The sequence below is a fragment of the Gopherus evgoodei genome, chromosome 9 (assembly GCF_007399415.2).
Source record: "Gopherus evgoodei ecotype Sinaloan lineage chromosome 9, rGopEvg1_v1.p, whole genome shotgun sequence".
Taxonomy (NCBI): domain Eukaryota; kingdom Metazoa; phylum Chordata; order Testudines; family Testudinidae; genus Gopherus; species Gopherus evgoodei.
In genome coordinates, this window is record NC_044330.1 from 100,968,212 (window position 1) to 100,996,129 (window position 27,918).

The window sequence follows — 27,918 nt, forward strand, 5'->3', positions numbered from 1 at the left end:
CTCACCCCCTCCCTTTGTAAATGTTTACTTTCGAGCTGAGTTTTATTTGTCCGGGGGGGGTCATTACGAGAGGGAGTTTCTTTCCCCCCTTGGATTAAAGCAAGAAGAAAGAATTCTGTCCCATGGAAAAAGGAGCTGAGCCATAGTAAAAGAAGAAAACACTTATCAGGCAAGTTTCCTACCTTCACCCCAAATCAGACACTTTGCTTTAAAGTTTATATTTAAGCCCTAAGGCTTCATTTATACAAATCATTAAAAAAAGGTTGACTGGCTTTTTTTTTTGGTGGGGGGTGGAGATAAGAGAAGGAAATCAAAAGAGCTCCTTCCTGGGCTTTTCTACACCAAACATCTTACACGCCTTTGTCATGTCTCCTCTCACTCTACTTCGTAGACCAAATCATTTTAGTCTCTCCTCCTCATGCACATAAACACACAAGCCTCCAAATGTTTTTGTTGCACTTTTTTCAAGACCTGAGTCTCTCGGGAGTCTTTCAAGGTAACAACCAAATCTAAGTTTTGTATTCACAACAAAAGGGAATATCAATTTACACAAAAGTATTAGATTGTTTTCTGTATTACTCTACATCTCCTTTTCAATACAGCCCTCACTGCTGTCATGCACTGAGCAGACATCGCCATTGACAGTATGAGCTTTCAACTAATTCAGAATGCATCAGCGTGTAAAAGAAGCCTAAATTACTCCATCCAATATACTCTTATTTGAACTTGCCCAAGTTAAATTCCATCTAATGATGTGTTGCCAAGCTACCTAGGGGCCCAATCCTATGAGTAGCAGTGTCCCCCCTGGAACGTAGAGTGCACTCTTCACTCCCAGGATTATCACTGCTGGGGATGGTGATGCAGTCTTCAGAGGGTGGACACTGGAGAGAAGGGGCAGGAACTGTGAGAAGGAGCCTTTTGCAGGGCCAATCTAGTTTTCCTGAACCCTTTTTCTCTTTCACCCAACAGTGCATGTCCTTTTGCTGCCTTCTCATCTTTTCCCAAAGCAAAGCAGAGTCTTCCAGTCTCTCTAGATACATTCCCATAGTCAAGCTCTGGAACTGCCCTTCCTCCTGCCCTCAGCAGACTGGAACCCTCATGCACCTCACTTGTTGTGTCTTAGCCAACAGCCACATCTCTGTGCACAAAGCTGCAGTGCTGACTTCTCCCCATCCTGGAGGGCTTACTGCCTTATGCAACCCACCTTCTTTAGGATTCCCCCGCCCACCCTGAAGAAGCGGGAAGAGTCGAGAACAGACAGCAAGATATTTCATATTAGGGATGAAGACTGGAGAAGGAGGTGTGGCTGGCTGGGCTTTAAGAAATGGACTAATTCCATTACACAAGAGTTAACCAAGCATGAGGTACAGCAACTCTTATTATCAGAAACAAGAAGATGCATCTCATAGACTCTCATAGATTCTAGGACTGGAAGGGACCTCGAGAGATCATCGAGTCCAGGTCCCCTGCCCTCATGGCAGGACCAAATACTGTCTAGACCATCCCTAATAGACATTTATCTAACCTACTCTTAAATATCTTCAGAGATGGAGATTCCACAACTTCCCTAGGCAATCTATTCCAGTGTTTAACTACCCTGACAGTTAGGAACTTTTTCCTAATGTCCAACCTAAATCTCCCTTGCTGCAGTTTAAGCCCATTGCTTCTTGTTCTATCATTGGAGGCTAAGGTGAACAAGTTTTCTCCCTCCTCCTGATGACACCCTTTTAGATACCTGAAAACTGCTATCATGTCCCCTCTCAGTCTTCTCTTTTCCAGACTAAACAAAACCAATTCCTTCAGCCTTCCTTCATAGGTCATGTTCTCAAGACCTTGAATCATTCTTATTGCTCTTCTCTGGACCCTCTCCAGTTTCTCCACATCTTTCTTGAAATGCGGTGCCCAGAACTGGACACAATACTTCAGCTGAGGCCTAACCAGCGCTGAGTAAAGCAGAAGAATGACTTCTCGTGTCTTGTTTACAACACATCTGTTAATGCATTCCCGAATCACGTTTGCTTTTTTTGCAACAGTATCACACTGTTGACTCATATTAAGCTTGGGGTCTACTATGACCCCTAGATCTCTTTCTGCCATACTCCTTCCTAGACAGTCTCTTCCCATTCTGTATGTGTGAAACTGATTGTTCCTTCCTAAGTGGAGCACTTTGCATTTATCTTTATTGAACTTCATCCTGTTTACCTCAGACCATTTCTCCAATTTGTCCAGAGAAGTAAGGTTTTTTTACCTACGAAAGCTTATGCCCAAATAAATCTATTAGTCTTTACGGTGCCACCGGACTCCTTGTTGTTTTTGTGGATACAGACTAATACAGCTACCCGCTTCTTGTCAGAGATGCCCTCCCCAAACCTTTCTGCTCTCACCTACAATTAGAATCACATAGCCGGAGGACCTCTTGAAGGAAGGCAGAAGGGGTGCATTTAAAAGAAAAGTGGATTAGGAAACAAAACTGCCCATGGGGTCACAAACATTATAGATTTATTTTAACATTGAAAATTCACCAGGAGGGTTTCTTCTGCTGTACATTTGTTTCTGTACTTTGTGTAATCAAGTCCCTTCCTGTATCAGTTGATTAATCTCTCTTTTTTTTAATTAACTCTTATTCAGTCCGTTCACCCTGAAATGACACTTTGCAAGGATAACCCACCCACTGAAACAATTAATCCCTTTAATTAATCTGTATTGACTTTAAAAGTAAGAAAAAATGTTAGTGTCACCCCCCTTCCACTGCTCCCCCCATTGTCCTTTATTCTTTTAAGAAGTCAGAGCAGGGGGGAAAAAACAAAACAAAAAAAACACTTTTGACTCAGTCCAATTCTTTCTTATTCACTAGTGGGGTTGGGTAAACTTTGGACTCAGAATTCTGAACACCTGTCCTTCCTGGGACCCAGCTTCTTGAAAACTGGGGAGTTGTTGAATGCTGGTATTTTTGCTTTTATGAGGGGAGGGAATAATAAAGTTGATTGACAGCTGCCCCACACTGCCAGCCTTAAACTCAATTTTTTTCACACGTGCCTTGTTCACAATTTCTCTCTTTTCTTATTGTCATAAGTGCAAAGAGCATGAAGAAGAAAATTGATGTTGTTCCACTGATGCTGAATTCTGTTCATTTTCCAGTTGCTATGAGAAAACAAATCCCATTAGCCCTGCCTCTGCTACTGGATGTCCTCCGGGGAGGTCAGGGGTTGGTCAAGCAGTATTACACATATTCCAGTAGGATTGACTAGAGTTGAACTCTAGAGGATTTCAGTGTTGGGCACGTTTCTATCTAAAGTGAGCATAACTGCATGGCAGCCCCCTATATGCACTGGATTATGTCCAGAGAAGTCTGAGCTGAAAGAAGGGACTAACAAAAGAGGTGCCATCACAATTGCGGTGGCTGTTGGCTACTCCATAAATTCCACAAGCAGCCCATGAAGATGAGTCACAGGAAGTAAGACTAGGAAGGGGAATGACCACCGCCTCCTCACCAAGAAGTTACGATGACTATGGGTGTGGGTTTCTTGAATGTAAGGGAGAAAAGCAGGCCAGAAAGTCTGTGGATGTTTCCATTATGTAAATCCTCCCCACGGATTCAAGGCATTTATCAAACCAATTCTCAGCTTGGAGGGAGTTCATGGTTCAGCATGAATGTTATACATTCATCCCATTAATTCTGTGTTGGTTGGTCCATATATTTGCTGCCTTTCTGTCCTAGAATTGGCTCAATGACTATTTCATATTATTTATATAAAAGTGCTTTAGTACCATTAGGATGAAAAGTGCCATATAAAAGGGGCATAGGTATTAATATACAAGTTAAAACACCAATTAATTATAAACTAAACAGTTTCCTCTTCATTTGATAGTATTTATAGCTTTCAAAAAATGGTTTACCCATCATGTGTCAGTTAGAGCAATCCTAAAGTATGGATGGCTGCTGTATTGAAATTAATGCTTTCACAGTGGAGCAGCAAAATATTTCTTACTTCCACAAAGAATTTTTGTCTGAAAACTTAAATGGAGATGACAGTGGAGACAACATGCCGATTTGCCTAATTGGTAATGATTTCATGAAACACCTGTGAAATTTTAATCAAATCCAAGAGGGAAGAATTTTAGCCCATTTTGGGATCTCAGTGGAGCAAAAGGCCTTAGATACAAAAGTTCTCGCTCTCAGTTGTTCAATGGTGAAAGCATTGAAATTAAGGTATTTGCACTTCTGTCTCTTTAAGACAGACAGAAACAGAACCTCAGTGACGGGAAGCATGAAGATTTGTGGAGGATCAGAGGGGATAAGAAGAGTTGTCAAGTAAGTGAGGAGAGAGAAGATAAGCCCAAAGAAGATCAGATGAGTTGGATAAAGTCTACTTCAGAAGCTGGACTCCTTGCATCTGATTTATAAATTTTGGTTGGCCCTTGATGGGGACTGTCATGGGAAAAAAAATTGTAATTAATGTTCCACAAACACATGGAATTATTCACTTTGCTAGTGCAGAAATGCAGATTGTCCTTGTATTGCTTTGATTTTAGTACATGCTTACTGTGCCTAGATTTTTCACCCATACATTCATCATATACACCTCTACCTCGATAACACTATCCTTGGGAGCCAAAAAATCTTACCGTGTTATAGGTGAAACCACATTATATTGAACTTGCTTTGATCCACTGGAGTGCGCAGCCCCCCCCTCCCAGAGCACTGCTTTACCATGTTATATCCGAATTTGTGTTATATTGGGTCTCGTAATATCGAGTTAGAGGTGTATTTTGTCCCTTGTGAGCACAATGCACAATTTTGCAATGTTCCCTTTGCTTAATAGAAAGCCTGAAAGTTATTTTGGGGGTGGGGGGGAGGAAATCTTCCTTTTTAAACAACCTGTGGTGTTACAGAAAAATTAAGGGCCTGTCCCACAGCCCCTTCATATTATTGGAAGGGTTCCCATTGACTTCACTGGGCCCTGTCTTCCTAGACGTTTCCTCATTTTTAACTCTTGGTTAAAAAGCTGCAGACAGGACTGTAAAGAGAAGGCTGTTTAAAAATGGTCTGCAAAGATGCAGCAATCCTGTTTCAATAAGAAAACAGAAAGAGTGAACATTGCTACGGTAGTTCTTTAGTTTTAGATACTCACGAATATTTGTGTGACAAAATGTGAAAAAGAATAAGCAATGATTGTAGATGTTCTGCTCTCTGATAAAGGATCAAATTCATGTATTTTTCATGTCCTCCATTATAGGATGTGGAGAGAAAAAAACAAGCACCATTAAAGAAAAGAGGAGCATTCATTTGATGTATATCGCACAGCATATTGCATGTATAAAGCATGCAAATTTATAGTACAGACACGGACATCCAAGACGTACATCACTCTGTGGAAAAACACTGCAATCCCTTTTACCTATATGATGAAGAATGAGGGTTTATTTCTACCACACAGAAGTGAGCCAAACAACTATGAATGCTGAGATTCTGACTGTTCAATGTACATTCTACATGTCTTACTCATCGGTGCATCTCGCTGCTGTTACCGCACTGGAATTATACCATATTGTTTGGCTTTTCCCAAGAACATTTTGCAAAAAGAAAAATTATACAAATTAGTGCAATTTTACAAGTGACTTGCTAAGCACAGTTAAAAATCCTTGGTACTAAATTGCAGTAATTGGATATAAAAGGTCATTACACTGATAACACAGAGAGAATTCAGTCAGTGAGTCCCAGGAGAACTGCACGACTTAGTTCATCAGACATCTGGGGCAGGACCCTTCCCTTCTGATTTGTCTGTAAAGAACCTAACACACATTTTGTTTGAGGAGAAGGCTAACAAACATTACAATATACAGTAGCTTCTTTTACCATTTGGGATATAAAACAATTATGAAGCACAAAGACTAGATTGTTGTCTTGCAATCCAATCCATTAAAAAAAGGTAGCATGGAGTTGCCATGCCCCAGGAACAGGACGTGAACCAGATTGTGTCTTAGTCAGAACATGGTCCCTGATTCCTCCTTACTTTATTGCAATTTGTTTGCTCTACTCCCTTCACTTACCTTTACTGGCCTAGCTGCAGAGGTAGGAGGAAAGGGAAGGTTCCCTGACGTCTGCATACTCCTGTCCTGTCTACCCAGCTGTGTGGAAGGAGGCGCAGCAATTGCTGCTACCCAGTGGCAACTGCTCTCCCCTCCCACAAAGACTCTGGGAGATGAATAGCCTACATGGGGGAGTTAAAAGGATTGCTTATGTCTCCTTATTCCCCTGCCTGGATTTACATCCAGAGTCATAGTTAAGCCCAAAGCATTTAAAGATACTATGACTGAACATCAGATTAACTCCTGGTAAGGGATATCTAGGGTAGGTACAGCATTAAAAAGGCAAGACAAAGTCAAAAAGCTGAGCTGATGCACTTCAGTGGCTTAGGATTCTCTTGTGGGGGGGGGGCTGCAAAGTTGCCACAGATTCAGGGACCCAGTCCTGAAAAGGAGGGCTTGCTCCAAGCACCAGTGAACGAAGCAGGTGCCTGGGGCAGCCAATGGGAAGGGGTGGCATGTCAGGGTCTCCGGCGGTGGGTCCCTCAGTCCCTCTCAGAGAAAGGACCTGCCGAAGAATTGCCACCGAGGAATGAAACACTGTGGCAAAAGAGCCTGAGCCTGCCCTGCTGAAAAGACATTCCTCACAGCAATAGGACTACTTGTGTGAGTAAGAATTTGCAGGCCCAGAACCCTCAGACCTCTCTCTCACAGAAAGAAAAAGCAGTACCGTGACTATCACTCCTATCATGTGACTTTCCTCACACTTGAAACTGACACTAGAGTTGGCTAGTAGAATGGCTTCATGCTGATGGATAATTGACAGGTTGTCCTAGATGCCTTCAACAGTTAAGTGCTGTCCATGCAATTTGGCTTGCACCTGTCACTCCCAGATTTATCAACCACTGAGAAATGGTTCTGGTTACCACCACCAAATACATTGCCACATTGTGACTTGGTTTTTTTTTTCCATGTTATCTGTAAATCCCAGAGACCTTAATGCTCCTTGGAGAAACAAGGCTGCATACCCACAAATCAATGAGACAGCTGCACAGTGAGCCAGCCCCTAGGTTCCCTCTGCTTGGCATGGTTCTCTGTGTTACTTGCTCTTCCCCTTATACACAACAGCACCCTTACCCCCAGTAGGGGATGGCAAACACCAGAAGGACTTTGTGCTAGCTAAGGCCATCTACATAGACCTGCTATCCTAGGAGGCAGTGTACTGTAGAGATCCTCATAGCCCCACTCAACTCATTCAGCCTACACGTAAGCCGTGTTTTCTTTAACTATCTCCTTCAGCCTCTTTCAGATTTCTGGCACTCACCAGCCCTTTTGTGGCTTCTTCCACAATATTCTCTCTGCATGCAATGTCCTCCTTATCCCAGTCTATTAGGCCCCCAACCTAACTTCATCCAAATCCCTGCTATGTATTCATGCTCTCTGTGAGGCTCTCACACTAATCCATATCTTGTGCACCTCAACATAAAAGAATAAATGGGGATTTTAAAAAAAAACACACATTTTCCACTGGGTCTCCTGGTGCATTTACTCTTAACTGGGGGGTGGGTCTTAGATTGTTAGTATAAGACACATATAAAGACAGTCCATGCCTAAGGGGTTGTAGATCACCAGCACTTTCAAAATCATGAAACATGTCTGCTTCCACCTCTTCCTGTGCCAACATGGCTCCACCCAGCCCATGGAGCACCCATGAAATGTCATGACCATGGGAGGCTTTAGCAGGCTCAGAGTAGGGGATAGTGGAGAGAAAAAACAAAAAACCCACAAACCATGCTATGGAATTTATGCTCTCCCACATCCCTGTTCTCCACTCACCGATATAAATGGAGGGGGAAAACGCAGCCCAGACTCTCTAGCACTGTGTTTATGTAACACCCACATATACAAGTTGGACTCCTCTTACATCACAGCATTAATATATCTGCGCTGCAATAGAACAGCTGGATTTTTTATTCTTTCAAGATATTTTCCTTCTTAGCTATTATTGATTACACTGGCATTCGAGGCCTGAGGCAATAATTAGCAATCTTTGCAACTGGGAACAGCAATTCTGTTTTCTGGAACTCCTGCCAATTTCTCTGGCAAAAATTCAGCAATTTAAAACATGGTGTACTCAATGACTGGTGTCTACAACACGGTAGGATACCTGGGGCACTAATTAACAGTACAAATGGAAGGAACTAGACCAATAATTTCCAAAGGTAGGTGATTCCCCCCCCCCCAGTGATAAACAATTGTTTGCTTCAAGCCATTAAAAACCCAAGACACACAATTCAAAGGGTTGTCACCCAAACTTTTCAAGTAGCATCCTCTTTGTTTTCCATAGGCCTGGATCCAATGCCCATCAAACTTAATGGGAGCACCATACACACTGTGCTTACAAGATATGGCTCAAAAAGCCAGTCTCCCTTCCTTCTAACCAGACAGCAGGAAAAGGGACCCCTGGGAAGCAGACAACAGTTTTTGTTATTGTGGATTCTGTGATGTCACACTTCACTGGCATCCTATTCTTCCTTCATTATTTCGCACTCTCTCCAACATTAAAGGGAAAATTGTAGCTTTGGGCAGATATGCTAAACACTTGGTACATCCATCCATATGGAGAACTCAAAGTTCTCCTTTAGGGCAGCTGTCCTTGAACCTTTAGTCATATCCTCTTATGGACAAGAGCTTGGAAGCCTACATTAGCTTATTATTTATCATTTATATTGCGATAGTGTCCTCCCCCAAGTCAAGGCCCCCGTGTGCTAGGTGCTGTACAAACATACACTAAGTGACAGACACTGCTATAGAGAGCTTAAAATAAAACCTGGCAATAGAATTTATTCTAGGTCTGAAATGCCTCTACAGACTGTTCTAGTTTCATATGAGAGAAATTAGCCAAACAGCTCCCCATGGAAGACTGCACAAAATTATGCTTCTTTCTTCTGTTATAGAAATCCAGCAAAATCTGTCTCCTCCCCTCCCCCAACCCCAAGGAGACACTGACCAATTTATGGTCTGACTTTCAGCTCATTGTAATAAATTTGCAGCTGTTAGACACCTGACATGTGCAAGTAAAGTGAGTTAATTTTTAAATGAACATGCCCTGTATCCATGGCCAAGGAACTTCTAAATATACAACACATGATCCTTTTCTTCGTGTTTCTGTCACAAAATGCATTAATTTTACATTGCCTACTTAAAGAGTCTTTCAGGAAGCTTTCCTAATGATGTCTGTACTTTTCTTTGAAATTCAATTATACCTTGGCTCGTATGACAACAGGAAATTAAAACATTTAACATTTAGGCCAGCTGCTCTTCAGAGCAACCATTCAAATCCTGCTCCACTCATTCCTTTCTTAATGGTACCAAGCAGCAAGAATTAAGATTTCAGCTAGTCTGGCTTCATGTAACAAAGCTTTAATATCTAATCGAGGTTTCAGCTCCTTGCAAGTAACTCTGCAGCCAGAAATCGGTCAGCTAATATTCAGTTTCCAGCTCTGGTTGTCCTTCAGCAATTACGGCTAGTGGAATACAGTACAGCAGCAGATAAAAACTCATTGCATATCAACTGTGGAAGGGGTATACGACAGGAAAAAAGCCCTTGTCCCAACGAACTTGCATTTAAGTAGACACAGACAACATTCACTGAGTCCTCCAGCAAAAGGAGCAGGTTTTAGAATTCTAGGACCATATCCTGGACTGCACTGCATATGGCCCCACCTTCAATGACTTTAATGCCATTCTAGGCAAGTGCAGAGGTAGCCCATGCAGTCACCTGCAGCATCAGGGGTTGTGTTTATTTAGGTCTCCCTACTTTAATGGCTCAGCAGGTTAGCATTTAGGAACATTATGGAAGAAATGAATCTGAGGCATTGCACTATGAGAAAATGTAATTAGTGGATTACTGTCATGAAGAACAGTGGAAGAGTGCCTTGAGAGCCCCCATGTTGTCAGTCTGCTGGATCGATCCTCCTTGGGTTAGTCTTAGGGAAAGATTCTGCCAGACCATAGAATCCAGCCCTATGTTTGATTTGCCAGATTCATTTCTGCTGCAATCTCATTGACATGAATGGAATTATGGATGAATTTGGTCCTAATGTACTTCTGTAATTATGCACCACACGAGATGAATTACACATTCTAAATCAAGAAGGTAAAAGGATAGATTTTTTTTTGTCTCCCTTCTTGTCTCTAGATTAAATGTGGTTTGTATTAAAAACTACCAAAAGATCAAATATTCTGATTGGGTTGAACATTTGATTATTTCTATCCAATCCCTCTTCCTATATCACGGCACCATTTCTTCTAGCCATCCCACTGTATTAACTGATTTTTTAAAAGATGAAGGAAAATAAAACGTCACTGCATGAGAGACTGCTGTTACTCACTCCTTACTGCCTGATATATCTAGTAGAAAAATAGTTGGATTGGGTGCAGGAACGGCCCAAAGGCCTTGAGAAGGATAAAATCAAAACCCCTCCCAAGTAAAATCAAGCATTCCTACAGACCCCTAACAAGGATCAGTAGATTAACAGGCACTAAGTATTTGCAATTAAAAAAAGAAGTCCTTCAAAGGGCAGGGCAGGGCAGGGCAGATTTGACAAAAGGAATAGGCACATATTTAAGTCCATTTGACTTCAATGGAGTTTAACATATGCTTAGTGTTTTTCTGAAGCTGGGCAATATTTTTCCAGCATGTAAGGTGGAATTTTCAAAAGTACTGAGAATTGGCCGAGCTCTGCTGCCACTGTATTTAATAGGAAGGCTCCCATCAACTTCAGTGGGAACAGAGCTATACCAGTGCTGCAATCCCTTGAAAATATCACCCTAGATCTCTCTGCATTCTGCAGAGCTAACCATGAAAATAAAGATTTCCTAGAATGCTGATGCTGTCAGTATTTGACTTGTTGCGCTGTATACTTGTGCATGTCTGCACACTAGAGAGTGCAAGCAGGAAATAAAAAGTACTGTTTTTCCTTTTAAGATGCCACTGAATTAGTATGTTTAATGGTTGATTGGAAACACTCAACTTTTGTGGCTCACAGCACTTTGGAGTTGTATCATCATGTTGCAAATCCACTCTGAATGCACCTTATGTACCACATACAAACAACATCTATACATAAATCATATGAAAAGGGAAAATGCAATTCTCTTTTCAAAGATATTGAATCTTACACAGTCATTTTTAACTTTTATTATAAGAATTATGCCATATGAAGAGCCACCTTTAAGATAGCAAGCTAAGTACAGTTTCTAAAATAAAATGTTCTAGTCATTTCCTTTATAACATTCCATCCTGAATTGCATGTGGTTTAAACAGGAGATAGGTAAACATATTGATGCAATTTCTATGTAAATCATTGAGCAGTACTTCACCATTTTAGCACAACTGGAATGAGAACAAAATTGCAAAATGCCAATTAGATAATCACTAACTGTAGAAGATAATTCCATTTATTATGCGTGGATCAGGAACAAACAATACAATACAATCTGCAGAGGTATTTGAAACCAATATCCTCTTGAGGAATGGAATACATTCCACAGCAATTCCTTTGCACACCTCATGCTTGGCACTGGGACAAGTTTTATTTTCGACCTAGTTGCACTGCATGCTTCACTTGGAGGACTTAATATTATGATGCTTCAGATTTCTTCAAAAACACATATGACTTTTGAGATTTATTCTCTGTAGGGTTCTTTCCCCTTCATATTAGCTTCCATCTGCACTGAGTACAGTGCGCATTAATAAGCCATTCACAGCATTAAAGCTTGGTGATGAATCATCAGATTAACAGCCAGACTTTCCATGGTTTCTACTCTAAACATCTTTGTTCTTCATCTTATGGGTTTTTTTGCTTTGCTTTAGGGTTTTTTGCTTTTTAGTCAGTCATTCTGACTGAGCTATTCTGTGAATTACAATTTCCAATTTTACCAGACATCATCCATCTTCTTTCACTGTCAGATTTGCCTAGGTAGGCAATTGTTCACAGTGAAGTCATGCCATAACTTCAGATCTTATGTCTCAATTCAATGTCTGGATTGTGCTGGAAACATAGTAAAGCGGCAGTAATGTTATGATGAAGCTATTTAATTCTGTAACAGTAATGATGGCCTAATCTGTTCAACATGGTTGTCTATTTTGGTCTTGCTTGGCAGTGATTTCTCTGCACATCTTTCCTGCTCGCCTAGCTGAAATTCCTCCATTTTATTTAGGAAATAATCAAGTCCCAATGTTTCAGGCCATATGCCAACCTCTAGCTATTCAAGTGTAGGAAGACAATCCATGGAGCAGGTTGTCCCATTGTGGTCTACTGCAGGGTTGCTTGTAATCACCTTCCTCTGAAGCAGCTGGTATTCTCCATTTTGAGAATGAGTTACAGGTCTCACCTAGGCTGCCACATCTCTAGGAAAAGATTCCAAAGCATATTGTTTTCTTGAAATTTCAGCAGGACCAATCCAGCACCTAGTAAAGACAATGGAAGCCCTTATACAAGCTTCACTGGACGCTCAATTGGACCCAGAGGGTATGTGTGCATTGCAATTTAAAACCTGGGCTGGTGGGATTAACGCTAAGGGGCTATTTACAATGTAGAAGCTGAGGCTTGGGCTGGAGTGAAGGCTCTAGGAACCTCCGAGGCGGGAGGGCTCCAGAGCTGCAATTAAAAGTCCAGGTCAGCTGACATGGGCCAACCATGGGTGTCATGCAGTGTAGACGATTCCCTTAAACTGATGGGATCCACTGAGACAGACAGAGAAAATCTTCTTCATTCATGTTTTATATCTTTGCTATTCCACTATACTCATTTCTTCAGTTATCCTACTGAATCCCACTGACCCTCCACTATGACATCCATCCTAAAAGCATAACCGATAGAAAGCAGTAGAAATGAGAGTATCAAGAGAGTAGCCAAACATCTGAGTACCAGAGGTTCCATCTTCACAAGAATGATAGCAATAAAGACAATGGATTATTAGAGATACCTGAATCTTTCTAGGGTTGCTTCTATCTCTAAAAGTCAAGCTTCACATCCCAGTGTAAGTGATAACTTGATCATTCAGTTTAGATAGTGTTGATGCTTTTGCTTATTGTCCTCTACCTCTTGCCATGTATGATACATCTAAGATAAGCAACTGTCTTCTACTTCTGCCTGCAGATAAAATTCAAAGACACATATGGCTGGATTCTCTGCTGGTTTAAGTAGCCATTGTTCCAATGAAGTCAAGGTTTACATGTGCTAATAATCCACAGTTTGTTTGTTTTTTAAATAAGAATAAAAGACATGTATGGAGAGTAGAAAGAATTTCTTGTCGCTTATAACATTCTTGAATCATGCAAACTTGAGAGATTTGGAACATAAAAGATGCAAATTACTGCTACAGTTTTGGCTTGCACGATGTACTGGGCCTAAATTCATTGACCATGTTAATGTTAGGCTGCTCTGTAGAAGATAAACATACATACCTGGGGGTGCACATAAGTGAATCTTTCAGCTTGTTCTCGGGGCTAATATACTTGTACTGTTCCTGACTTTTCTGTTTGCTGAGAACCCTCAGCAACTCTCAGAATTAGTCAGATATAGTGAATTGACTCCTAACTTTATATAAGGTCTCTTCCTCTCAGGAGCTGAGTGCTTCCTTCTCCTCTTTTAATATATGTATGATCACATTTTGGGTCCAATACAGCTACAGAAAAATACCCACTGAGTTCATAGCAAGTTTTCCCTGATTAAGTTTTCCCAAGATTGGGAATCATTTTTAAAAAATAGCTTGCATCTGATGTATACAAAAGAAAATCTCAGCATGTAATAAAACCCTCCCAAACTTATTCTGTAAGAATTGATACATTCCACAACACCAACATGTATTCACTTGCTCTCATATATAGAAGTTTGCTACCTACTAAACAGATTAGAAAAATGCCTAGAAGAGTCAGAGCATAAGGTCAGAAGGGTCTACCAAGTCATCTTGTATACCACAGGACATAACCACCACCCAACACCCAACCCAAGTTGCAACTGACTACATGGATTCCTTGTTCTCATTTTTCTCTGTCTCATCAAGTAACCAGTCTTTCAGCAAAATGTATGAAACAGTAGAAGGTAAATGGGTCAGTCCAACTCTCAAATGGAGAAGTTAATTAAGCTGTTGAATACAATAGAGAGGTACTGCTTACTAATTTAAGTGCTGAGTAAGCAATTCCTGCAATGAGTCCTGAAGCATATTCTAGAAAAAGAAACATAAAATTTATTTAGGATTCTGTCAGTAACTGGAGTCTTGCCATGTTATAATGAGTTGGTTGAAGATCAGATTTCCTCTCTAGTGACCAGAATATTCAAATTGTAGGTTGCTTGGGAGAAGCATGTGTAAGTAAATTAGGGGGAGAAATTAAAAAAATATGATTAAGCTCTTTTTTTTTCCAGACTGAAGATATACATCGGCAAGCAATATAGCAATATATTTAAAAGATAATTTAATCACACAGCTTAGATTTTAAGACATGGCCCTTGTTAAAAGAAGAGTTATTCCCACAATGTTAGTTTTATTTCTATAGCTAGAAAGGCTAGTTACTGCAGTCATAAAATCTTGGCTCAGAATATAAATTCATGTCTTTGCTCTCTCCCCTTCCCCCCCATAAGTAGTAGAGAACCCTATCTTTTTAGAGAGTTGATTTGGAATATTTGTTCAGAGAGTTAATTTAGTTAAGTTCTGTACTAAGTTTGCATGCATTTCCAAGGATAGAATATGCTCTGCTCTGTAATAGATAGGTGCCATAGGGGGTTAAAAGTAGAATCAGGCTTTTTATTTCTAGGGAACCGAATGAAATGGGAATTTTGTGCTTCTCTCAACACATCTGTAGACTGGAGTATTTCTTGAGACATGCACTTCTCCTAATCTAAATTGTAGTTTGTATTATATATTTATTTTACACCCACACCTGGACTGACAATGCCCTCTCTTAAAAGCTACTTCTATAATCTTTGAAGATTAGTTACAAAAAGGAACTGGTAGCTTCTCATTGCAAGGTGGTTTAGTAGTGTCAGCAAATGGTTAAAACTGCAGGAATTTTTCATCAGTGGGGAAAAAAAGGGAGAGAAAGAGAAGTTAAGTCTTTCCAAAGTGCCACAGTGTTTTTCTAGACATCAGAAATATCCCTGTCTGATGTATTAGTCTTTTAACATTTGTCGGCCATCTATATGGCTTCTTGGCCTTCAGTACCTCTGGAGAGAGGAGCTTGTCTTCCTATATAACACCTAGCACAATGGGGCCCCGATTCTGACAGAGTTCTTTGGAAGCTACTGCAATACAAATAATAAATGATTAAAAGTGAATAATAAAGAATGTTTGTCGGGGTCCCAGTTCAGTATAACCAGGAATCATCAGCAGTTCCATAATCTTTGATGAGTGAAACTATTTGAGACATTGGCTATGAGCTCATGGGCAGGAAGGAAAGGATGGATCTTAGGGCATAATGGGACAGAACTCAAGAGAAAGCAAGATTAAGCTTGAACTGAACAGCCGCAGCCAGGTAGAGGGGATGATGGTTGCCTTCACCAAGCTACTTCAACAAGACTCCCTCACCCAAAGAGGACTTCCATTCAGAGTGGACCATGTAGTCTTCTCTTATCTGCCTCCAGGTTTAGTTGAAGCTGGAGTCGGCAGAAAGGGCCATTGTGTGGTCTCTTCCTTCCTAGAAATTCTAGGACTCCTACAGTGAAACTCCAGCCCTCATTTAAGGCAATTAGTGTTGTCATTGACTTCAATGGGGACAGAACATAATCCGTAGAGTACAGAAAGGGCACAATATGCTAAAAAAATCCAGAGCCTGAGAGAGTGAGAATTATGAGGAGAGTCTGGGACCTGCCTGAGGTTTGAGAAGAAGGGCAAGCACTTCCCTGAAGCACATCTGAGCAAAAGGTACTGATTCTATTCCAGAAGGTCACTGTCATGATTACAAGATGTGGGTGTTAAGCAGTGCTTACCCTAAGAAGAAGATCAATATTCCTATACAGGACAGAGACTTAGATGAAGCTTTTCAAAGAAAGCAGTGCCTCTGTGGTTTTTTTTTTTTAATGCCCAACTTGGCACATAAAAATGGGTATTGACTGTTAAAAAAAAAAAAAAAGAAAAATCAGGCCTTTCCTAAGGGTCTCCAGTTGTGCACCCAACTTGAGTCACTTTTGAAAGTTTTGGCCATAGAAGCAAAAATAAAAGGACTCCACTCCTCAAAGCACGTAGACGGAAGCTCTCAATGTCTTCACTTTTGGTGCATCTTTTTGAAACTTATGTAACGAACATACCTGCAGGTTCACACAAAAGGCTTTGAGTTTCTGCATCTTAAAAAAAAGCCAACTTCTTCCAGTGAGGCAAAGTATGGATTTGTCATGCCTCATGCCGAGCTTAGTGTTTTAAAATAAAGCAGTTTGCATTATATGAGCACAAAAAGTGACAACATTTCTAAACAGCTGAAAAATACATTTAACTCCCACATTTGTGTGCCATAAAAATCCAGTCAGCTGGTTTTGAGTTATCAAACTTTCCAAAGCAAATCAGTTGAGACCAAGCAAATGACAATTCATCCCAAAGAGTAACTTTGAGAGCAGCATAATTATAAGTCACTGAAAATAGGAGTTCAAAGTGAAAGTATCTTAGCAACTGTAGCATTATTTTTGAGACGTAATTTTCACAATACTAATGTGATAAGACAGCAGGCACTTATATAAGGCCAGATCCTACACAGACTTAAACCATGTGCAGTCCCATTAAAATCAGAGTGCTGGCACCAAGCAACATTCAGCACTAAATACAGGTTTGGAAATGTTATTTTCCTGTTATTCTGTTGAAAGGGAGACACGTGTTAAAAAGCACCAGAGTGGTTTAAGGACTAAGGACACAGTTTTCAGAGGTGGTGGATCATGTGTCAATGGGAATTTTGGATGCTCAACACCTCTGAAACACAGATGACAAAGGTCCAACCATGCAAGTGTGGAGTGGTTGTGGAGAAGTTTGGAGGGCCATCACACCCTTCTGCACCTGAGAACCCTTAACTTGCAGGATCAAAGTAATAGTTTACAACAGTATTTTGTACCTTATAATCATTTACTCTTATTGAAAGCAGTGCAATAAAAGTGCTTTACAAAAGGGTTTTAATCCATGAAGGAAAATCTCATATGCTAGGATGAGGAAGTCACATTAAGACACCAACTGCAAACAAGACAGAATCTGATTCTCTCTTGCCATATACACATACACATACATATATAAAGTGCAGTTGTTTATCCCAGGACAAAGTGAAGGCAAAAACGGGTATAAAAATGGTGTCATTTCATTGTGGGAGCTAGAACTAGATGAAATCTGTCCTCCCTCGCTCTGCCCTCCCCCCCCATGAAAAATGGAAATGGAGAATGAGGGTCATAGTCTAATAACTTTTGTACCACTCAAAGTCCCTTTAAATGAAACACACTATGGCAGTTTCCCAAACTTGGGACACCACTTGTATAGGGAAAGCCCCTGGCAGGCCAGGCCGGTTTGTTTACCAGCTGCATCTGCAGGTCTGGCCTATCGCGGCTCCCACTGGCCGTGGATTGCTGCTCCAGGCCAAAGGGAGCTGTTGGAAGCAGTGGCCAGTGCGTCCCTCAACGCCCACCGCTTCCAGCAGCTCCCATTGGCCTGGAGCAGTGAATCATGGCCAGTGGGAGCGGCCGGACCTGTGGACAGGGCAGGTAAACAACCGGCCCGACCTGCCAGGAGATTTCCCTATACAAGCGGAGTCAGAAGTTGAGGAAACACTACACTATGTTAAAGGCTAAATACTCTGAGGCTCTGAGTACCAGCTAAGCACCTGCAATTCCCTTTACTTTCAACAGGCAATATGACTTGCTCTTATGATTTGGCCTTAAAAGCAGTTTATTTCTTTCATCCTTCCAGCAGTTAATGGATTCGGATATGTAGTGCCATACTAAGATAATTAGTGACATTATTGCTCTGGACTACAGGGTGGGATGTTCTTAAGCATTTGAACAGAGTTTAGCTTGTGGCAATTCCACAAAATCCCCCATCTGCTGCTGTTCTTTTTCAAATGACAGACTAGCAGTGCCAAGGAATTCTCTGCCATGGCATCCATTGTTGGCTAATCTCCACTTTCTTTGTCAGCAGTGCTTCTTACAGGGTGGTGCAATGGTGCTAGTAGACAATGTCTTTAATACCATTGTAGAGGTACACCTCAGTCACCCCCACCCCATTGTCTGTCTGTGGCACATAGTCTAGAATTCTGTTGGCTGTAGTATTTCAGTGGTGAGGGGTGCTGGGTGGTCTTGGAGCCCTGTGGCATGGAGAAAATCATACTAGACACTTGGATGGTCCCTTCTGGCCCTAAACTCCACAAGGGGGAAACAATTGTGTGTGCACGCTTGGCAGTTATTCATGCAATTACTCCAGGCACACACATGCTTGGTCAGCTAACATTATAATTGCTGTTTCTGTCTGGATGAAAATAAAAGGCGTCTGCAACTCAGCATGAATGAAATTTGCCTTTTCCAAGCTATTACTGTGCTGCAAATTCTGACTGTGGAAGCTGCTGGAGTAAGTATGATAAAATTATCCACAGTAGGCCCCTTTGAATAGTTTCCATTTCCCTGGTACAACAAAATATAAATTGGGCTGAATGAGAAGTTGACTTTAGCCCTGACAAATGGCTGCGATATGACCAAATATCTAAGGAGTTTCTCACATTCCTTAGATTGTCTCGTGCCTGCCTGCCTAGCTATTTTGCAGAAGTATGATATATTAAATGGGAAGAAGCAAGACTACTATTACAAAGTAGCTACTCCCTGGGATAGTGGGAGAGACAAGGTAGGTGTGGTAACATGTTTTAGTGGACCACTTGCTGGTGATAGAAGGGACAAGCTTCCCATACCTAAAGAGGTCTGGAAAAGGTAACAGACCATTTGAGCCAAACGCTAGTTGGGACCTATTGTTAAGCATAAGGGGTTCACACATGCTACAGGAGGCCACTTAAAATGAAGTGAGCTTATAATGGGGCTTAACGCCCCTCCCCCCTGTCCCCCCATCATCTGCAAGGCCAATGAATACACCCAACCAACAGTTTTCTGTACCTGGGGAGGTGAGTAGCTAGTTGCCCCTGGCCAAAAGAGGCAAAACTAAGCCCCAGTTATTGGGCGGAAAGAGCTCAGTTAAGGAGGAGACTGCAGAGATGACAGATCTCACAGGCTGAGAGGGCCCCAGGGTTAATGTAACTGAGCTAATTAGGCCAGCACAGGCTCTTGTAAGGGAAGCGCAGAGTTTGGATTTATGCAAGTACAAGGAGAGGACTTTGGTAGCCCAGCGGGACAGGATAATTATCCAGATTAATTTGGACTTGTCAGTGATACCCTAGAGGGGGGTTGAACTTTGTGACTTGGCTGGAGGGCTGAGACACAGGGCCGCCCAGAGGATTCAGGGGGCCTGGGGCAAAACAATTTCGGGGTCCCCTTCCATTAAAAAAAATGCAATACTATACAATACTATATTCTCATGGGGGCTAGGGCCTGGCGCAAGTTGCCCACTTGCTCCGCACCCATGGGCAGCCCTGGGAAAAATAAACCGTCTGCATCTCGGCACAAACCTAGTTTTGAGAAAACTTCTTTACAAGGTATCACTGGTTCTCAGCATCAGCTAGTGCTAAAAGGCACTAAAGCTCATTAAAAGGGTTGGACAAATATTTTCCTTCAAAACTTTTTCTGGATCGAAAACTACGGGGTTTTTAAAAAGCAGAAAAAAATCACGGACAATGTCTGCTTTCCTTCAAAATTTGTTGTGTTTTTTTTAATTGAAAAGCTGAAATTAGTCTGCCAAAACCTGAATATGGTTTGGGGTTTCAGAAATGTGTGGCCAAATATTTGCTGCTTGCTGTGTTTGATTGTTTAAAGAAACAATAAAAAAAATCTGCTTAAAAAAAAAAAAAAAACTTTTGAACCACCTCAGCTTGTGACCAAATGCCTGAGCCCATCCAGTCAGATTTTTCCAGGTTTCTGATACTCTGCTGGCTTCCTTGACTCATATCTGTCTCCATAACTTTGGGTTCATTTAGGTTAGAACAGCCATACTGGATCAAACCAAAGGTCCATCCAGCCCAGTATCCTATCTACTGACAATGGCCAATGCCAAGTGCCCCAGAGGGAGTAAACCTAACAGGTAATGATCAAATTATCTCTCTGCCATCCATCTCCACTCTCTGACAAACAGAGGCTAGGGACACCATTCCTTACCCATCCTGGCTAATAGCCATTAATGGACTTAACCTGCATGCATTTACATGTTTCCTAGAGACTGGCACAATGGGGTCCTTCACAAACTGGAGACGGTTACTGTGCGTTAGTCTTTAGTACAGCTCAGGCCTGCACAACTCATAGAGCGGCGAGGGCCACATTACTCCAAAGAAAATAGCTGAGGGCCGAACCCCCTCGGTCGTACTGAAACACCGCCCTCCCCCGCACCGCCCAGCCTGTGTAAGCAAGCAGGACTAACCCCGGCAGCGCCCCCTGCTGGTCTTCTCGGGAATTAGCTCATCCAGTCGTTGGAGCGCCCTCTGCAGGCCGGTGTCCTACTGCCGCTGGCTCTGTGTCCCTCCTTGACGCCGGTGCCCTTTGATCTGGGGTGCTACCCCCTGACAATACTCCCACACTCTGGCTCTAGGTCTCCCCTCTCTGGGGAACCCCCAATCCTCTAATTCCCACCTCACCTCACTATAAGGCTACTGCCAGTCACCAACTAGCCCCCGCACCCTGGGGCAGACTGCATTATATCAGCCACTCATCACAGGCAAGATTGGGTTTGGACCTGCTGCCTCCCTCTATAGCTGGGCTGCCCCTCTGCAGCCCTGGTACTGGTCTTAGGCCCTCAGCTAGGTCCGCAGCTTGGGGGTTTTCCAGGCTGGAGCTCCCCCAGCTCCTCTAGCCTCCCAGCCCTGCTCCACTCCCAGTACCCTGCTTAGCTCCCTAGCAACCAGACCCTTCTCTCTCTACAAGCAGAGAGAGACTTGCTCTGGGCCTCTGGCCCACAGCCTTTTTATACAGGCCAGCTGGGGCAGCTTCCCCAGTCAGCACAGCTTTTTTCCTGCCACAGCCCTTCCCCAGGGCTGTTTTAAGCCTTTCAGGGCAGGAGCAGCGTAACCACCCTGCTACACCCCCCGAAACACATCCCCCACCCCAGCGACGCCCGCATCATGGAAACAAACCCTCCTTCCCCAGCGCCACCCCACCGAAATAGCTGTGGGTCGAAAAGAAAGGCGTTTTTTTTTTGGGGGGAGGTGATACTTTATTAAGAATTTTTCAATTAACGCAAACAATTTTTTAAATTATTTTTATTTTTTTATGAACCATGGAAAAATGAAAAACACCTGTTCCAATGAAAGAAAACATTTGTACTTTTCATAATCACCTTGCAAATTTAATGAGAGATATTACATCTCTTTTCGGCAACAGGCTTGTCATATTCGGGGGTCATATTTGAAGTGGATATTTTCATAATGTCTTCCAAATGGTCATCAGTCAGAGAAGAACGTTGCTTGTTTTTATTAATGTTCATGATGGAAAATGTTTGTTAACATATGTAAGTGCTTCCAAAAATGCTGAACGTTTTCAGTGCAACTTCAATAAGATTCTTGTATTTTTCATCATCCAGACTTTTGTAAATGTCCCACAGGCTGCTTTCTCTGTGCTTATTTTGGTAAATTGCCAAACACTGAAGTTCATTAACCTCCAACTGCAAATCTCCTGGCACTTCCTCTGGATCCACAGAAAAGGGATCTTCAATCAGTTTCAACTGGATGTCATCATCTTTAGACAAAGTAAGTCTTCTGTCATATTCTTCAATCAAAAGATAGATGTGCTTTGCATATTTTTCTCCTAACTCGGCGTGTTTGTGCTGAGGGATACACTGTGCACAAGTGGGAAAGTGACACATTTCACCTTTTGACAGCTGATTTCTGAAAAGTTTCAATTTCATTTTGAAAGCTTTCACTGCTGCACACATTTGAAATATAAGTTGATTTTTTCCCTGAAATTGAATGTTGAGATCATTCAGGTGTGCTGTAATATCACAAAAGAAAAAGAGATCTTGATTCCAGGACTCATTTTCAAGCTCTGGGAATTTTATTGGCCCATTTCCTAGGAATTTTGCTACCTCCTCTTTCAAAGCAACGAAATGCTGGAGCACTCTTCCTCGACTCAACCACCTCACTTCTGTATGGTACATTAAGTCGCTGCACTAGGCTTCTTCCCCTTCAAGAAAGGCTTGAAATGTCCTATGTTTTAGTCCTCTAGAACGGATGTAGTTTACAGTGGAAACTACCAGTGACATTACATGCTCAGATTTTAAGACTTTGCTACACAAAACCTGCTGATGTATAATGCAGTTATGTTTGGTTATTTGTCTCCCAATAAATTCTTCAAGAAGACTAAAGGCTCCAACATTTTTTCCGCACATAGCTGGAGCACCATCAGTACAAATGGCCACCAAGTTTGTGAAATCTAATCCCATTTTATCATTCATGCACTTGATCACTTCACTGGAGATTTCTTTTCTGGTTGTGCGACCTGTCATGGAGCACATGCCTACAAGTTCTTCAGTAATTTCAAAGTTTTTATCAATACCTCTAATAAAAATAAGAAGCTGGGCAGTGTCTTTTAAATCGGTGCTTTCATCCATAGCTAGGGAGTAAAAGCAGAATTCAGTGACTCTCTGCTTTAACTGATCACTTAGATTAGTAGAAATGTCTGCTATTCTTCTCTGTACAGTCATGCTTGATAGACTGACATTCTCAAATATTCCCCTCTTTTCTGGACATAACTCAGATACAGCAATCAACATACACTTTTCTAAAAACTCGCCTTCTGTGAAACATTTCCCAGAAGCAGCAATTTCCTTAGAAATTTGATAGCTTACTTTAGTAACCATATCGTTCTCAGTGCTCACTTTCTTGAAAATTTGCTGTTCTCCACTAAGGTTTTTCACTAAACTGGCTGCTTTAATTATTTCTTCATTTGGGCTCAATTTGGCGAGATTGGGATGTTTAGTTTCAAAGTGCCGCCGAAGGTTGTGAGACACATGAGGCACAGTATTTTGTCTTTGGAAACAGTACATAAATTTATTCGTCCATTCCGTGTTGAAAATTCTGTGCTTTGATTCTATTTTTCTCTTTTTCTTTTCACTCGAGGTAGCCCTTATGAAGCTCAAGATTTTGTTGAATAAATTTACACACAAGGGAAACACTCACAGTCACACACAAAGAGAAGAGATATCTCACGGCACATGGCACACTAGCAAGGCACTGACAGCGTGTGGAAGCCTGTAGAGGGGGAAAGAAATGGCGTGCATAGGGTAACCAGATCACAGCAGTAAAATAGAACTGCTCCTCCCTGCTTGGCCCCACCATTACACCCCTCTTTAATCCCCCAGAGGTCACTATATTACTGCACACACCAGTACCAAAAATTAAAATACTTAAAATGGATGCCTCCCTCTAGCCACCAACTCGCTACTCGCCCTCTCACCCCCCCAAGTATAAAGCCTCACCACCACTACCTGCCCACCCACCCTCTCAGTTCATCATCCCCCTATGAAATAAGGGGAGGGGAAAAGGAGGACAGTTTGAAGGGATTTTCCTGGGCTATGAACTAAGCCAGGGAGAGGAAAGGGGGGCAGTATGAAGGGATTGAATGTGACTGTCCAACACACAAACACAGGGCCGCAGGGAGCCCGGGGGTCAGGGGAAGCAGTGTGATAGGGGCCAGGGAGGGGTAAGGTCCCTGGACCAGGGAAGGGGACAGCAGTCGGGGCAGGGCAGGTGCAACGCACATAAGCAGGGCTACCGGGGGGGGGGCAAGTGGGGCAATTTGCCCTAGGCCCCACAAGGGCCCCCACGAGAATGTCGGAGGCTCCACCCCGCCTCTGCCTTCGCCTTCCCCCATCTAGCGTGACCAAATCACAGAGGCGAAATATCGGGATGCGGGGGAGGAGCCAATAAAAAAAGCTGGCAGCGGAGGAAAAAAAGCAAAAAAGCATGAACAAGTGGGAAGGGCCTGGGCTGACACCAGCCACACAGATGTAAACGGCGGCCCCAGCACTCAACAACCCCCATCCAGAGCCCGAGGGCTGACACCCTGATGCTGCGGAGATGGGCACTGACAGGGGGAGCACCCCCGCTAGGTTCCTGCACGGAGACCGGCTCCAGCTCCCCACAGGTCCGGGAGTGCGGAGCCATAGCGACCTTTGCGCCACTGGGCTACACCCTGCTGGAGAAAGTGGGACCTTGCCATGGCCCTTAGGCCGGGACCTGCCTCAGCATCGCGGGACGGGATCTCCTCACCGAGGGTCGCACACCCAGCCAGACACACACTGTTCCCCCCGCCCTGTCCCCTAGAGACAGACAGACTTACAGATATTAATTATCCCCAGCACTGCTCCCCCAGCATCTTCCAGCCGCTCCTTCGCCTCTCCCTCGCTGCGTGTAACCTGGCACTCGGTGCCAACTACACTCCCCTGCCCGCCCAAGCAGCAAAGCTGCTCAGCAGCCAAACAACCACATGGCACAGCGCCCCCGGGGCATCAGGAAGGGAGATTCTCAGGGTGGGCTGCCGCGGAGCTGCCTGCACAAACACGGGCTGGGCAAGGGGACCGGCACTCCGGCACCCAGCTGCCCACAAAGCCTGACTCTGCTGCCCTTTGCAAAGCGCCTGGTGGGGCACGGGACCGCTCGGCTGGGGCACGGGCAGTGGAGCTGCAGCCAGCATCCCCCACCCCTTCCCTGGCGCTGAGGCCAAAACCTCTGCTTCCTCCCCCCAGGGCAGGTATTTGGGGAAGGAGCCAATGGGGCAGTGAGGGAGCGGGGATTTGGGGAGGGATCCAATGGGGGAAGGAGCGGGCGGAGTTGAGGGGGGCGCGAGCCCCCTCTGGGCTGTGCCTGTGGAGGCAAAATAACTGGACAATTCGCATCCTGACCGAACGCCAGTCAGGACGCGGGACAATGAAGTACAAATCGGGACAGTCCCAATAAAATCGGGACATCTGGTCACCCTACCCCCATCCCCCGGTGCCTCAGCATGCCGTGTCCAGGAGCAGCCCTGGACAGCGCTGCAGAGGTGTCTCTCCAGCGAGGCCTGAACTCCTCCCGCTCAGAGCCGTGTGGCAAGGGGACGGAGCGGCAAGCTGCAGCCGAGCGGCGGGAGCTCACACCCCGCTGGAGCCAGGCCGCTGCAGCATTGTCCAAGGCCACTCCTGGACGCAGCGCGCTGAGGCTCCGGGAGACGGAGGAGGAGGGGTAAGTAGCCTGGTAAGCCTCTCTGAGCCGGGTATTCCCCCCCAGCCCTGAGCCTCTCTGAGCCGGGTATTCCCCCCCAGCCCTGAGCCGGACACCCCCCTGACCCCATCCCCCCCCAGCCTGAGCCCCTCTGAGCCGGACACCCCCCTGACCCCATCCCCCCCCAGCCCTGAGCCCCTCTGAGCCGGACACCCCCCTGACCCTATCCCCCCCAGCCCTGAGCCCCTCTGAGCCGGACACCCCCCTGACCCTATCCCCCCCCCAGCCTGAGCCCCTCTGAGCCGGACACCCCCCCTGACCCCATCCCCCCCCAGACCTGAGCCCCTCTGAGCCAGACACCCCCCCGACCCCATCCCCCCCCAGCCCTGAGCCAGACACCCCCCTGACCCCATCCCCCCCAGCCCTGAGGCCCTCTGAGCCAGACACCCCCCTGACCCTATCCCCCCCAGCCCTGAGCCCCTCTGAGCGGACACCCCCCTGACCCCATCCCCCCCAGCCCTGAGGGCCCTCTGAGCCAGACACCCCCCCTGACCCTATCCCCCCCAGCCCTGAGCCCCTCTGAGCCGGACACCCCCCTGACCCCATCCTCCACCAGCCCTGAGCCCCTCTGAGCCAGACACCCCCCTGACCCTATCCCCCCCAGCCCTGAGGCCCTCTGAGCCGGACACCCCCTGACCTCATCCCCCCCAGCCCTGAACCCCTCTGAGCCGGACACCCCCTGACTCCATCCCCCACCAGCCCTGAGCCCCTCTGAGCCGGACACCCCCTGACCCCATCCCCCCCAGCCCTGAGCCCCTCTGAGCCAGACACCCTTCTAACCCCCCCCCCCCATCCCTGACCGCTAGTTCTGAGCCCAGCCCCTCTGAGCCAAGGACCCTCTGATTCCAGCCCCCGCTGCGGCTCGAGCCCAGGCCGGGTGCCTCTCCCCTCGCTCTCACCGGCTCTGCCTCGTGCTTCCCGCCTCAGCAGCTCTGGAAGTGACGGTGTAGGAGGAGCAGGAGACAGAGACACGTGCTGCGCTTCTGAGTGTCGGGGCTGTCGGAACGGGGCGCGTGAGGCTGGGAGGTTGGGGCCCCACAGCAGGGGGTGAGCCTGGTCAGAAGCGCGGCTGCCGGGTTCGCCTCCTGCCGAGAGGGAGGGCCGACCTCACAGCCTAGCACGCGCGAGCGCTGTGCTCCGACCGCCCAGAGGGTCAGAAGCGCGGGGCTGTGAGGTCGGCCCCCGCACGGGGAGGTGAACCCAGAAGTGCCCCCCGCCGCTTGCCTGCGGGTCGTGTGTTGTGCAGATCTGGTATAGCTTATGTACATACTCCATGAACTGAGCATTTGAGCTTGTTCCAGAATCTGGAATGAGCCTATGTTGTGAAAACTGAAATGCTCAAAATAGCACATACATGTGAATGGACACAGGGTGCTAAAATTAAATTAACCCGGGGTTCTCAAACTGGGGGTCAGGACCCCATGCAAGGTTATTACTCAGGGGGTCACAAGGTTATTACTGGGGGTCGCGAGCTATCAGTCTCCAACTCAAACCCCGCTTTGCCTCCAGCATTTACAATAGTGTTAAATATATAAAGAAGTGTTTTTAATTTATAAGGGGGGGTGTCACACTCAGAGGTTTGCTATGTGAAAGGGGTCACCAATATAAAAGTTTGAGAACCACTGCATTAACCCCTCTGCAGCCTCAGGGAATATGGGGGCAGGGGTGTTTCCCTTGGTAGGGTTGAGAAGGATATTGCTCTTCTCATGTGATCCCTCCCCCAATGGCAAATTTTAAATGAAGCTACCCTCCCCTGACATGAATCTCCCTATGGCACTGAAATTAAATATAGACTATAATTTGGAATTTGAGAAGTGAAAGGGATGGTAGCCCTAATGGAAAAGCTAACAGCTTGGCTCTTCTGCAAGCCTCAAACTGCTGAGTGAGCTTTAGAGTAAGGAAGGCTGTGCCTCCCAAATAGCCTGGCCCTGGCCCTGCCCCTGCCCCCTAGCCGACTTCCACCCACTTCCTGCCCCCCAACTGCCTGCTCCCCCTCAGAATCCCCGACCCATCCTGCTCCTTGTCCCCTCACTATCACCCAGAGACCCCCCCAACCACCACCCAGGGACCCCACCCCTGCTCCCTGTCCCCTGACTGCCCCGATCCCAATCCACCCTCCCCACACACTGAGTCCTGACAGACCCCCAAAACGCCCACAATCCAACCCCCTATTCCCTGTCCCCCCCACCTCTGACCCCTCCCTATCCCCTGACGGTCCCCGGGACTTCCTGCCCCTTAGCCACACTGCAGCTGTCCAGAAGCTCCTGGATGCTGAGGCTCCAGGAGAGGGGCAGAGGCGGGGTCAGACCGGGGCAAGGGAGGGAGCCTCAGCCATTCTCGTGGGGGCCCCTGCGGAGCCCGGGACCTGGGGCAAATTGCCCCACTTGCTCCCCCTCCTCCCCCCAGGTGGCCCTGCTGAGACACAAAAGATATAGAGTCCAAGTGACATGGAAGATAGTGGCAACATCCTTCACCAATGCAAAAGGGCACTACAAAGGTGCATGACCACCACCACCACTGGGTTA